This window comes from Triticum dicoccoides, chromosome 2B, assembly GCF_002162155.2.
Source record: "Triticum dicoccoides isolate Atlit2015 ecotype Zavitan chromosome 2B, WEW_v2.0, whole genome shotgun sequence".
Lineage (NCBI taxonomy): Eukaryota > Viridiplantae > Streptophyta > Magnoliopsida > Poales > Poaceae > Triticum > Triticum dicoccoides.
In genome coordinates, this window is record NC_041383.1 from 820,465,307 (window position 1) to 820,470,319 (window position 5,013).

Consider the following 5,013-nt stretch of genomic DNA (forward strand, 5'->3'; position numbering starts at 1 on the left):
AGGGCAGCTCGCCCCGGTGTGCAGTGCAGCTCGCCCCGGCGTGCAGTCTACGAATCTCACCTGCAGCTCTCTCCTACACTTCTTGATTGCAGGCGGCAGGAGACAAGTGCACTGCACTAGTGTGGCCGGCAACATACTTATTTTTTTTAGTAATTCATCTTTGTTGTATGTTTTAATTTCACCATGTTTGTGGTTCCCTTATGGGGTTCCGTTATGGGGTTCCCTTATGGCATCCCGCGGTACGGATTGTAGATACATGCGGTTTTTCTAATGCAGAGATAACAATGGTGTAATTGGAAAGTTCTAGAACAAAAAAACAAAAATAGTTAAAATGCAGTTCACTAGTCTTGTCTAGTAGTTTGGACGCAGTAATAGAAAAGTTTACCAGAGGGCTGATGTGCCCGGCAATGCCGCGCACGCGAGCTGTTCAGATGTCCCTGGTGTGCAGCTCAGACGGGTGGCGTGCGCAATTTAGTTAGAAATTTTCTTTTTGTAAAACTGTTCAAGGATATGTTCATAAAAAAATAAAAATGATAAAGAAAAGTAATTTGGTTCACTTCTCAATAGTGTTGCGGTCCACTTACGCTAAATGTGATGTATGATCCACTTCCTTGCCCGAGAAAATTTATGTATGAATAAAACAAATCATGTAGTTCTCTTACCCGTCCGATGCAGTGCTTTATTTTTGTCCGATGCATTGCAATTCACTTTCTCGTCCTTCAAAAAAATTACGTTTGAATAAAAGAAAACATGTAGTTCTCTTACCCGTTTGATGCAGTGCGGTTTTTCGTCCGATGCAGTGCGGTTTTCAGTCGGATGAAGTACCCACATCGATTTGGGTGTCGCGAAAAATAGAGTATCCGCATTTTGATAAATTTGAAATTCTTCTTAAACCGTAAAGAATTAGAGAGAGTGTTATACATAAAAGAGTTGTGTATCGTCGACATCTTTCCAACGGCGTATCGTTTGAATCATTCCGACCAGCGGGTTGCAAAAATTTCGCCAAAAACGGACGCTGCCACTCGTCGTCCGCTGCGTAATCTTCAAAATTAACTTAAAACCGTAAGGAATTTCAAAAATATTTCAACATATGAAAGTTGCGCCTCGTTCTTAGATTTCCAACGGCGTATCACACGCCTCGTTTGGACAAACGGTTCAAAACCTGGAGCGAAAACAGTACTGAAAATTTGAAAAAAATTTGAAAAACAGAATTCTGCGATTTAGTAAATTTGAAACTGCTCTTAAACCGTAACGAATTAGAGAAAGATTTATATATGAAAAAGATGCGCCTCGATGATGTCTATCCAATGGAGTTTAAATGGCCGGACATGGTACTTTTCAGTAGCAGGGGACAGTCCAATTCATTCAAAATAGTGGAGCTCCAAGGAGAAAAGATGGGGTTTATTCATAATAAAGAAGAAACATGGCTATTTATTAGAACATGCAACATATGGGGACTCTAAATGGAGGATTCATTAGACACAAACTGCTGAATATAAACTATTTATTGAAAATAGGAGCTTAGTAGGAGGACTGGGAGCATCTGTAGGCTAGATCTAAAGAGAAGCTCTTGATTTGTCCTCAACATCAAATCCGGTGAAGGAACGTGCTAAAATTTGTGCAGCCAAATTGAAACGAGTAAAACTACATGTACGGATACAACAACCTGCGCCGAATCCCAGAAAGGCCCAGACCTAGCACCACAGCAGCCGCCCCATCTGGCAAGTCAATACGCCTAAATTCCATAGGGAAAGTAGAATTCTAGATTGGGAGAGACGGGAGGAGAAATACAGGGGCATAAATCTTGGCAATGCATCCGAGTCTCGAGAGCTCACCGTGACGCCATCGTAGACCGGTGACGCCGTCGTAGACCGCTATTGCCGGCGCAGAGCGGTGCAGCCCCGCATCACTGCCTTGAGGAACCCAGAGAGTTTACCACACCGCCGAGGCCACCACTGCCACCGAGCACCACGGGCTGAAAATTCAACGCCATCACCAACCACGGCGCCGCCCAAGACCTAGGCAGCTGCCCCACCTACCCATGGCGCCGCCGTGCGCTGCCGATACTCCCGATACGGTTCGCAACTCTTCTTCTTATAAAAAAACAAAAATAGTTTGCAGCAGTTTAGAAAAGGACGGGGAGGTGGGGCTGTGCTGGGGAAAAAAATTCTATGAGACCAGGTCTCACGGATTAGCAGGTGAGACCCATCCTGATGGATGACACGTGGCATTCACAAATCACAAAGCATTTAACCCACCCTCACCTGAAATCAGGGGGGAGAGATTAGATGCTTTCTGATTTGTGAATGCCACGTGTCATCCATCAGGGCAGGTCTCACCTGCTTTATATGAGACCTGGTCTCATATAATTTTTTTTCGGCTGTGCCGTGTTCGAGTCAACGCTTGAAACGTAAAATTACTTCAACCTCAATATAATTTTCTAGCGAGGGACAGTGGGCTAGCTTTTCCTCAATCGCAAAACGGTGCCTTGCTGGAGGCAGGGTCTGGCTCGGTCGATCGATCGGGGTGAAGAATTATTTATTCTTCACCCTGGGCTATTAATAGGAGTGTTTCCAAGTGAGATGTAAAGAAGATGAAGAGGATATTATCATTGAGCTTTTATTCCCTCCATTCTAATTTGAAGACTTTCTTTTTATATCTAAGTACAAGTATCTTTCTAGAAGACCATAAAATTAGCAGAGATCGGTTGATAAGAAGATGGATTTCTGAAGGCTTTATCCAAGTAGAAGATGAAACCGATAGCCTGCTTGAGCTTGGAGATAGCTACTTCAACAAGCTAGTAAACAGAAACATGATCATGCTGATAAACATACATGTTGATGGTAGGGTTGAAGCTTGTTGCATACATGATATCATGTTGGATCTTATATATGAATTAGCAAGTGGAGAAAACTTTGGTACTATACTGGATGTTATCAAGGGAGGCACACCTTTGGAAAAGAAGTTCCGCGGATTGTCCATCCAGAAGAGCATGACAGATCTCACCACCACTCAGATGGCTACCACAAGCATGCCACAAGTGAGGTCTTTCACCGCTTTTAGTCATGTTGTTACTAAGATCCCTCCTCTTTCTATATTTCAAGTTTTACGAGTATTGGATTTGGAAGGTTGTGATCTTCAAAGAAGTCCTGGTGTGTACCTTAGAGATGTTGAGAACCTGTTACATTCGAGATACCTGAGGTTGAGGGGCACAAAGGTTGGCAAGCTTCCTATAGAAATGGGAAAAGTACAGTTTTTGCAGACACTAGACTAGCAATTGACCAATTCAAAAGAATTGTCATCTAGTGTTGTTTAGCTGAGGCATTTGATGTGCCTAATCCTTGATTCAAATATGCAACTACCAAAAGGGTTCTGCAACCTAACATTCCTTGAACAATTGATGGAGCACGAGATGGGCTTTTTATCTGAAGAAACCGCAAAAGAGCTGGGCCATCTAAGCTGGTTAAGAGAGCTCACCTTTACATTGGATTCAAATTCAAGGGGTGATGAGTAAGCTGATAAAGCTAGTAGAGCTTTGATTAGATCCATATGCAAGCTGCACAAACTCGAGAGCCTGGAGATCTCCGCTACTGGTCGTTGGTTTGCCGACTTCACACGGGCTTGGGTGCCGTCACCAAACCTACACAGGCTTAGATTGTACGGAATTTTCTGGAGCTTGCCTAAATGGATTTGTTCTTCATCACTTCCCGTACTCTCCTACCTCGATCTAACTGTCGAGAATATGCGGTCCGAGGATATTCAGATCGGTGGGATGCTGTCGGCTCTCCGTTGTGTCACCCTTGGCGCACATATCCTCAACCCACGCCATACAATGGAGAAGTTGGTGCTTAGTGCCTATGCTTTCCCAAGTGCAAGAGTGTGCCTTCTCCAAAAATTTATACCGGTAGACCCTAGGTTCCAACGAGGAGCTATGCCAATGGTTCAACGCCTTCGCTTTGGTCTCCGAGTGAATGACGCCGTTAGTCCAGACGTCGAGTTGAGCATAAGGAACCTTCCTTCACTACAGCAACTAAGAATTGACCTTCTCGGTAGTGGACTCAAACCTTGGGCTTATTTTCGAACCGTGAATGCGCTGAGGCATGTGGCAGAGAGCCATCCCAAAAGTCCTACCCTTCGTGCCGATAAATACTGACATGATAGAGAGGTACTCCTATTTCTGTATTTAATTCAGTCCCTTGTTTCTTTTGCCTTGTCAAACAATGACTTCTTTCCAAAAATAGAGGAAAAGGGCTCTCGCCCTGGTTCCATTGCAATAACGAAACCAGAACAGTGTCAGCACATACACGACGCGCGGGGGAAAACAGCCAACATGCTGCCCCAGCAAAACTCAAGGAGTCTACCCCCTGTCTAACAATCTACTGAATTATGACTATCCTTAATAATAACATATGTTAGATAGGGGTGGCAGAATAAACAAAGAGAACACAGTGCAAAACAGACACCATTTTTTTTAATACAACTGAAACTGCCAATAAGTCTATCTGTCGATAGCTATTCTTCAGAAGAAATGGGACGGCAGCATGTGCATCGGCAGTGGTGTCCTCAGAATGAGACTCCAGCCCCGGAGCATGGTCTTTTTGCCACTCCAGAGCACTGAAGTAGCCCTAGCCAGGGTCTGGCCATAGTAGAAGGTGTCGTGTCAAAACCGAGTCTTTAGCCGAATACCATCAAACCTATTTTCTGCGTGCCGGACTCATCGTCATCAAGATCAATCAAGCAGGAAGTAGAGTATTACCTCCATAGAGAGGGCCCGAACCTGGGTAAACATCATGTCACCCGCCTCCTGTTACCATTAGCCTTAGACGCACAGTTCGGGACCCCCTACCTGAGATCCGCCGGTTTTGACATCGACATTGGTGCTTTCATTGAGAGTTCCACTGTGACGTCGAAATTAGGTTTGATGGCTCGCCTTGTTATCAAGGACAATATCACCTCCGGGGGAGCCCTAGACTCATGCCAAACCCTCCGGCTGGGCGACTTCGTTATGACCGC

General features: G+C 44.7%; 1 pseudogene; it reads left to right on the plus strand.

Moving 5' to 3' along the window:
* The first annotated feature begins 2,041 nt into the window (after positions 1 to 2,041).
* On the plus strand, positions 2,042 to 4,153 carry LOC119361573 (annotated as a pseudogene).
* Positions 4,154 to 5,013: the final 860 nt, after the last annotated feature.